The sequence below is a fragment of the Chionomys nivalis genome, chromosome 11 (genome assembly GCF_950005125.1).
Source record: "Chionomys nivalis chromosome 11, mChiNiv1.1, whole genome shotgun sequence".
In the NCBI taxonomy this organism is placed as follows: domain Eukaryota; kingdom Metazoa; phylum Chordata; class Mammalia; order Rodentia; family Cricetidae; genus Chionomys; species Chionomys nivalis.
Window position 1 is genome coordinate 34,782,324 of NC_080096.1, and position 9,925 is coordinate 34,792,248.

The following is a 9,925-nucleotide window of genomic DNA, read 5'->3' on the forward strand; positions in this document are numbered from 1 at the left end:
TTACAGCATACAGAGGGGAATCCCACATTATGTTTGTTTTTATTTTTCTGGCTTTTCTTTTACATTTTATTTTTGTAGGGGGGAGAGGTGGGTAGAGGATGAATTTGAAGGGACAGGGAGATGAATGGGATCAGGATACACAATGTAAAACCAACAAAGAATCAAAAAAGGAAAAACAAAAATCTAAAGAATTATCAAGATTTTATGTCTTACTAAGATAATTGCTTATATTTTAGGTGCTTTTGACTACTTATGACCCTATCTTAACAATGTCAAAGTTCATTTCAGTTTATGTTAAATTCTTTTAAATGACAACTTTATAAGAAACCATTTAAAGCTATTTTAGCACATTTAATACCCTTTGTACCCATACAGAAAGATGTATGGCTGTGTGTCTGAACTTTGTGTAGTATGCAAAAGCTTGCAATTAAAGACACATAATTCTGATACATGTAAAATGGACAACATATGCTGTTTTACTGACTGTATCTTGACTGTTTACATCTATCTAAAATGGCTGTTGAATTTTTTTTGGCATTTCTTCTATTTTAATCTGTACCACTCAGTCAAAAACAAACAAACAAGCAAATAAACAGACAAAAATAAATAAAGGAAACAAATAACCATTCTGTCACTTATGTGGCCTGTGTAAATAGAGACTGTTTGTTTCCCAGCCGCCCAGCCCAAATAATCACAGAGAAACTATATTAATTATAATACTGCTTGGCCTATTAGCTCAGGCTTCTTTTTAGTTTGTTTGTTTGTTTTCTTGAGATGGTTTCACTGTAGCTTTGGAGTCTGTCGTGGAAACTAGCTCTTGTAGATCAGGCTGGCCTCAAACTCACAGAGATCCGCCTGCTTCTGCCTCCCAAGTACTGGGAAGAAAGCTGTGAACCACCATCACCTGGTGTAGCTCAGGCTTCTTATTAGCTAATTCTTACATCTTAAATTAACTCATTTCAATTAATCTATATATCTCCACGAGGCTGTGGCCTACCATTAATGTTCCAGCGAGTCCTCCTCCATCGGCAGCTACATGGTGTCTCTCTGACTCTGCCTATTCTCTCTCGATATATATAGTGCTATAGTCTGCACTGCCATAAGCCAAAGCAGCTTTATTCATTAACCAATAAAAGCAACACATAGACAGAAGGACATTCCACATCAGCCCTGCTATCTAAAACTGTCATTTATATAATTTTTCCTTGAGAAAATTAATATTTTGTTATTGTATATACGAGATACACTTGTATATCAGAAAATAAGTCAGTTTGTGGTTACTTGTATTGTTGTAGGGAGGCTGTTTGTTTGTTTCCTGGCTGCCCAGACTCCTGAAATAACCCCACAGAAAATATATTAATTAAATCACTGCTTGGCCAATTACTTAAGAATACTGTTATCTAACCCTTACATCTAGAATTAACCCATCTCCATTATTCATATTTTACTACGAGGCTTGTGACCTACCAGCAAGGTTTCATTGTGCCTGTCTCTGGCGGTGGCTCCATGGCTTCTCCTTGACTCTGCCTCCTTCCTCCCAGCATTCAGTTTAGTTTTACCTGCCTAGCTCTACTCTTTTGCCCTATCATAGGCCCAGACAGTTCTTTATTAATCAATGGTATTCACAGCATACAGAGGGTAATCCTACATCATTGTACTATTCCTTGTAAGAAGTCTAAACTCATGATTGTGTTAGTGTGTAGATATGTAATGGCAACCCATTCTGCCCATCACACGTACAAACCAGAAGTTGAATCTTTAAGTGGTATTTTACCCAGACAGCCAGGAATCTGAGAAGATAGTGGGTTATGGTCCGAAAGATCTGTCTCCCATGTCAACTTTAGCCAGCAAATTTTAGAGGAAGGGAAAGCAGAAGCAGTTAATTAATCATCCCAGAGTCTGGTCACCTCTGTGGTCAGGTGCTTAGTCTTATTTCTGGGATCTGTGTTGATGTTTTTCCTTATCATCTCCCCAGAGCAAAGGTTCACAAAGGTTCACAAGGTCATTGACTCTTGAATTCTTCTCACGTCAGTCATTTGGATGTCATCTAGATTAAAGGTTAAGGTAGAGCAAACAAACCATTAACTGTGTGTCCACATAGATCTCTTCTTATAGAATAAAATATGTTCTTATGTAATTTGCTGTGCCCTTATCATTGTGTTCCCATCAGAGCTGTTATCCTATTGAAATGAAAGTAGAAGCTAAGGATTGGAGAGTTGGCTTGGTTGTTAAGAGTGCTTGCTGCTCTTCCAGAGTACCTGGTTTTGGTTCCCAGCACCAACTTTGGACAGCTTACAGCTGTTTGTGACTCTAGCTCCAGGGAATCTAGTGCCTGCTTTTGGCCTCCATGGGCACCTTCACACATATAGCCTGTACACACATGTGCACACATACACATACATACACGTATATACACAATCTTTAAGAAGTAGAAGCTGAGTTTATTGTTGTTATATTTGTGTGTACGTGTGTATATGTATGCACAGATGTGTCAGGGTACATGTGGATAGCTCTGTGGAGTTGGTCCTCTCCTGCCACCCTTACCTGGGTTCTGGGGATAGAACCTAGGTCAACAGGCTTGTGCAGCAAATCCCTTTACTTGTTATTTAGTAGGCGGCTTCTGTGTTGTTCTGTCCAATGATGCTACTCATTATTGCCTTTTAAAAATTGTGTTCATTCCTTTTGTACATAAGCCCCCTAAGATGCAAAGTTTGCTAGAAGACTTTACCAAGCTGGTGTTAGTGGTGCTAACCCTCCAGGCCCTGAGCTCTGAAGACAACTCCTGTAATAGTAACTTGAGATCTCCAAAGATTTCCTCTCCTCTCCTCTCCTCTCCTCTCCTCTCCTCTCCTCTCCTCTCCTCTCCTCTCCTCTCCTCTCCTCTCCTCTCCTCTCCTCTCCTCTCCTCTCCTCTCCTCCTTTTCCTCTTCCTTCATCCTTCCCACTTCTTGACACTTATTTCTTTGAAGTTCTGGAGGTCAGAATCTGAAATCAAGGTACAGGCAGGACTGAGTCCTTCTAGAAGTTTGGAGGAGACAATGGGCTCCATACCCCTCTCTCAGCTTCTAGCAGCCCCAGGCATTCCCTAGCTTGGACTGTATCAGTTTGGTCTCTGCATCTATTGTGGGTTGACTCTTTTTAAACAAATTGTATGAAAATGACTAAATAATAACAACAACATCTATGATGGGATTATCAGAATTTACCAAACACCATAACCAAAGGAACCTCACCAGAAGTGGAGGTACAAGACCGGAAATTTTAGCAAAGCTACATTTGATATAAGGACATTTCTTTAAAAAAATTACTTTAAAAATGGGGCATGTAAAGATAATAATATTTCAGAAAGAGAAAAAAGAAGAATGAAAATCACTTATAAAAAGAAAATTATGCTTTATAAAATGGAATAAACAAATAAGTAAAATAAAAAATAAAAAAGTAAACTTTTCAGGATTTTCCCTCAACTCAAGATAAAATGTAGCCCACACTAAAATATATTTTAAAATATTTTTATTATTTTAATTATACATATGTGTGTGCCTGCCACCAAAACAGTAACATGTGGGAGGTTCTTACATATTACCAAGCTCTGTTGCTGCTCGAAATGCAGCCTTGCTCCCTTCTGGATCACAGCTTCTGTGTGCCGACTCTGAGAAAACACCCCCAGAAGACTCCGCTGTATCTAAGCAGGCTCATGGGTTAGTTGCCCAGAAGGAAGGAGGGAGAGCAGCTGTGACTCCTGAGCCTTTGGCATTCTGGTACTGTGTGTCACCTGCTGGTAAAGGACTGAACAAGCTCTCCAACCTCTCATGTGCTTTTTCCCTGTACTGTGCAAATTCATGTAATCATCTCTCTGGGAATTTTAAGATATCTTGAGAGACTTGTTCGGAATGTCCTAAAATGCGATTTCATGTGTACATAAGAACGTGTAGTATGACATACTCAGTCTTATCCCTGCTGTGAGAAGGAATACATCACGGCAGTCAGAGGTCCAATCCATTAAGCTTTCAAGGGGCTAAGCACCCTCCAGCCCCTTCTGTGGGGACACTCACCTGCCCAACCATGATACGAACATGTATCTTTTCCAGTGGTGTCTCACCTACGTGGTGTGGACTTTGCTTCATGGACGTGACAAAAATCAAGAGCAGTTGGTGATTTTTAGTTCTGTGTTTGTCTTGGTATAAAGGACACTGACTGGGAGAAAAGCACACCCCGATTTTCTGCAGTGATACAAGGAAAGGAGAGTAAAGGTGATTGCAGTCCCTGTAATATTCTGCAGATTTGTGTAGAAAATATTTAAATTTATGATACTTGAAAATGACAAATTTATAACATCAATTCAGCTAATTATACAGCCTAATGCAGCTGCTTTATACAGCCTAAACCCACCTGTTTAGTTGGGACACCCACACTCACACCCACACACCCACTTACACACACACACACACACACAGATCTTATGGAATAATAGGTTTTCCTATAAGAATCTTTATTTTTGTTTATTTTATATTTATTTTATTTTTATGTTTGACTGCATGTATGTGTGTGCCTGGTTCCCATGGAGGTCAGAGAAGGTATCAAATCCCTAAAAATGGAGTTATAGATGGTTGTGAGCCAACAGGTGGGTGCTGAGAACCAAACCTGGGTCCTCTGGAAGAGCAACAAGTACTCTTAATTGCTGAGTCATGTTTCCAGACCTGAGCCTATATTTTTTTTTCGGTTTTATAATGTATTTTTGCAAACTAATGTGAATAGCAAATCAATCTTATTGTTATACCAAAAAGAAGTATCTGATGAAGCAATAAACTAAACTGATTTTATTGGAAGTATTCTTTTGTTACCCAGCATATTATTTTTATTAATTATTTGGGAATTTCATTCAAGATGCCCTGATCACACTTGCTTCCCATTCCTTTCAGGTCCACCCTCTCGCCCTTGTTCCTCCCAAGACAACCCCCAAACCACTAAGTTCAATTTTTGTTGTCCATAGACTCATTGGAGCATAGCCAAACTCCCAGTGGCCAACTCCTTAAAGACAACAGAATCCTCCATAAACATCATCTGTGAAGAGCTACACTTCACCATCTTTGTCACAATTTTTAAGGATGCTCTTCAATAGCTTCAAGTCTGGACTGTTTCTTTCTATGGTGGTGTTTGGGGCAGAGCAGTTTGTACAGAAGCCTTCAGTGTCTCTCATTATGTTATGAGTCTGTAGTCATTGATACCACTGCAAAAGAGCTTCCCTGCCCATAGCAGCCAGAAGCAGCATAGATCATGGACGTCAACATGGTTTCCAGTGGTAGCATATGTCATGGACATAAACATGGTTTTCACAACAGCACAGATCATGACCATCAACATGATTTCCAGAGGGTGCAGGGATTACTGAAGTCTTTCAAGGAGGCTTAACAAAGAAAATTAATCATTCTTCATCTCTGATACCTTGTTTTTCAGAGTCAGGGTGATTACACAGTTGATCAGTGTGCCCTTTGCACTGGCTGCTCTGCCAGTACCCCAGGCATGACCACTGTGTTTGTAGCCCATACTCTTTTCCCTCAAGCAGGGAGAGCAACTCAAGCTGGCAGCAGCAGCAGTGACTCCATGCTTTCAAAGCTCCTCGAGTGTTTCAGTGTTCACTTCCAGTGGAGAATTCTGCTCCGGCACATCTTTTTCTATGAATATTATTTGTATCCCCGCTGCCTTCCTTAAGAATCCATACTCAGGGCTGGGGAGACAGCTCAGTGGTTAAGAGCATTTGTTGTTTTTGCAGAGAGGATCCAGGCTTGATTTCCAGCACCACATGGTGGTTCACATTCATCTGTAACTCCAGTTCCAGGGGATCTTATGCCCTCTTCTGATCTCAGTGGCACCAGGCACTCATGTGGTGCACACACATGCATGCAGGCAAAACACACAAACAAAAATGAATGAGTCTAAAAAAAAATTCCTATACTCATGACTTCAGTTTACCTAGCTTCCCAGAGAAGCTTGAGTGTCAATTAAATGTTCAGAGAGCAGTGGTGTCATGTTGTGAGTGGATGCTGGCCCTGCTCTCTCCACTTCTGCATCATAGTACAACTTTTGAGGTTCTTTCACGAATATGGTTCTGGCCCCACCAAGTGCATTTATGCTCTCCGTAAAACAAGGGAAAGGCAGGCTTGGTCTCTGGAATGCAGCAGGTTGGAAAGATTTGAAGGCTATAACGCACACTCAAATGGCTGCCAGGGAAAAAGTGCACGCATTTAAAAGGCGCGTAGATTAAGGTTTGAGTTGGTGTTTTTGGAGAGAAAGGTGCTGGCGGGAGGCTTCCTGGAAGAGAAAAGCTCCTGGATAAAGGTAGCACCGTTCTTTCTCATCTTCTCTTCCACGTGAAAGACCCTCACCCACTGGGTGCAGGCCCAAGAGGGAGAAGTCCCGCGACTCAGTTAACCAGTCCAGCAGATGCAAGAAGCAAGAGGGTTTATTAATGATCACGTGACCGGGTGTCTCTAGTCTCTGAAGAGGCAGAACAACCCCGGACAGCAATTCCAGCAGGTTTTTATAGGCAAAACCCACAACATTAGCATAATGGGTATGAGGTACAGAATGATTGGATATAATATTTTGCATTATATTTTAGCATATTGGGTCAGTTCTAGGCCATAGCTGTTTGTTCCTTCTATTTCCCAGAAATACCATAAAAATCCCAAACCCTGTCCTGGAAAGTCCCAAGCCCTATCATGGGTGCTAGGTGTTTCCTGGCAGGCTGGTGATGCAGGGTACTGTGCTCAGGGTGCAAGTGGCAGTCAGGGGTGTTTTGCAAGTTTTGTGCTTTTTCACTGCTGGCTGTCATCCACCTAAGGCATATGCTTAAAGCAATTGCAAGCAGGCTTTTTGAGTTGGGGTCTTACACACATCTATAGCCCCGGTTTTCCTCTGACAACTAACAAGTCTAGATTTTCAAATATTCTTTTTGAGGCTCTAAAAAAGGAGTCTTTCAGTCTTGCTAGAGTCTTGCATCATGTGGTCTCTCAGCCAAGTGGCATTGAAGAAGGAATTTAAGCCTGGGATTTGGGCCAATGGCATATTGGAAAATGTTTAACAGCTGGCTTCCCAGGAGAGAAAATCTTGGTAAGTTTCACATTTCTGTGGTGTTAACGCTCCTGCAATGGTCAATTTCAAGCTGCCTGTGTGATGTGGCTGAACCTGAAGTTGAGAAGAGATGCAAATCTGCTTCTGACTCCTAGTTTCGGTCTGTTATAGCACACTCCTGGATTGTGACTTATCTCCAAACCTCTTTTCACAAATGTTCTCTATGGTGGCCTTGAGAGGTCGGCCAAGGTCAGTGGATGGGCACTTCAGAGAAGTATATATGGCTTCCAAGGATCACTATTCATGTGGTAAAGCGTAGGTGCCTTTCAGGGTAAAACTAGGAATTAACTGTTATTCAGCTTTTGGCTCTGGTCATGTGGCCACTTGTCTTTTGCTTTAGAAGTATGGGTGGTTGTTAGACTTTAGCCAGGGAGTGGTGTAGGTGTTGCAGCTCTGTTCCAGTGGGGGACGGTTTCCCCAGCAAAGTGTTATAGTCCTTGCTCTGGGTAAAGTTTTCCTAATGCAAGTGTAACAACTCTGCTCCAGCAGGAGAGGGTTTCCCCAGTGAGTTTGTCACAACTCAGCGCTGGTCAGCAGAAATGTTACAGTTCTGCTCAGCTTTCACAGAGTGTAACTACACTTTGCTACAGCAAGGGAAGGTTTCCCCAGCCAAAGTGTTCCAGCTCTGCTCTGCTCCTGCTCCTCTCTGCTCCCAGGAGAGCCATTACAGCTCGCTCTCCTAAGGGAATTTTCCCCACAGAAAGTAGCAGTTCTACTCCTGCTCAGGTGAAAGTCATCACATTCTCTGCATCCCCTCTGCTCCAGAGAAAGAAACTCGTTACCACAAACCTTACACAAGAAATTTATTGGGAGGGAGGAATTCAAGAGAGTGACTTGCCTCTGCCAGGGTGGAAAAAGGGCAACCCCAAACTGAACAGATACAGCGCTTATTTAGGATTTCTTAGGGGCGGTGCTTTCCAAGATGGAGATTTTTCAGGGTGGTGATTGGTAGGATCTCAATTCCTGAGCTTGGGACAAGCTCAGAGATTGTTTGGTTTTCATGTTCAGGGATTGGTTGGATTTCAGTTCCCGAACTGGGAAGGGACAGGGTATATTTATTTGGCTCTAGTCTCAGGGCCAGGGGTTTCTTTCACTGGCTTTTTTTACCCTACGGTGGGGAGTAGGGTTTGTGTGATAGATTCATCATGAGTCATGGACCTTGTTTCTAGCATGGAAAGATAAGTAAAATCTCTGAGGCTACCAGAGATGTCTTCTTTCTATCTTTATCTCCTAGAATGCCAACCTTAGCTGAGCCTCAGGCTCCTCCCAGAAGACCAGTCCAGAATCATGCTTTCTTCTACCTCACTACCCAGACTTGTCATCTCCTAAAAGAAACGGTGCATTGACCATTTAGTCTCCTCTCTAAGTATTTACCTCCTACCTTCCAGAGTCAACACACACACACACACACACACACACACACACACACACACACACACACAGAGAGAGAGAGAGAGAGAGAGAGAGAGAGAGAGAGAGAGAGGTGATTTTCCTGGAACCTCCTTCTGACCACCCTTTATTCTGTGCTCTCCTTATGAGAGCTTTCCCTGGGTCAATCTCACAGTCCTCTGTGACCTCCCCTTCAGTGCTGCTCAAAAGAATTTATGTTAATCCCACATGTTCCTTCTTTTTTAAAATTTATTTTACATAGCAACCACAGTTCCCCCTCCCTCCTCACTTTCCCCCAACACCTTCATCTACTCCTCAGAAAGTTTAAGGCCTCCCATGGGGAGTCTGCAAGGCCTGGCACATTCAGCTGAGGCAGGACCAAGGGCCCCATATCAAGGCTGAGCAATACTTTCTACCATACAAAATGGGCTTCAAAAAGCCAGATCATGCACCAGGGATAGATCCTGGTCCTACTGCCAGGGGTTCCACAAACAGACCAGGCTACAAATCTGTCACTCACATGCAGAGGGCCTAGTTTGATCTCATGCTGTCAGTCTAGAGTCCATGAGCTCCCACAAGTTCAGGTTAACTATCTCTGTGAGCTTTCTGATCATAATCTTGACCCCCTCCTTGCTCATATAATTCCTTCTCTACAAAGAAGCTGATGGTAGTGCTGTGCTTTACAACTCCCAAACTGTTAGTGAAACAGTCTCCTCACTTTACAAATTATACAGCAGTAGGTATATATTTTTTATAGTAATAGAAAAGTGGATGAATACTGTTTCAGTTTGGGTACTTCTCAATTCTCTTACTTAGGTGCTGAGTATATTCTTGTTCAGCTCTTCCCATATCAATAACATGTGAGATTATATTCTTCTAGATCAAATTCAATGAGAGAGACAGACAGACACACACACACACAGACCATCCAAACTCCTTAATTTAAAATAGAAGTTAAGTTTTATTAACTTTGGTTAGATGATATTGGTTCTGTATTTATCCTGGAGATAATGAATCTATGGGGAAGATGAATAAATACAGATATCTTTAATTATACTACCAAATGGCCAGGGATAGGTAAGATCAGGACCTTGCAGTTGACCATGCAGTTGATGCATGATTTAGACCATGATTTTGGCCACAGAGTGACCTGCCTTTTGCCCTAGAAGGATAACTAGCTGCCAGACTGTAGCAGTAAGTAGATCGCAGGGTGTGACAAACTGACTATAATTCTGTTTCTATAAACATAGGACCATTCTGGAACTTGGGGTAAGGCCAATCTCAATATACTCCCAAGACATTAAATTAATGGCACTTCTGAGAAGAGGGGTTCAGGAGAATGATACTGGATACTCACTCAGCCAAAGTCTACTCTATCCACTCAAAGCTTTCTAGGCTAGCCCTT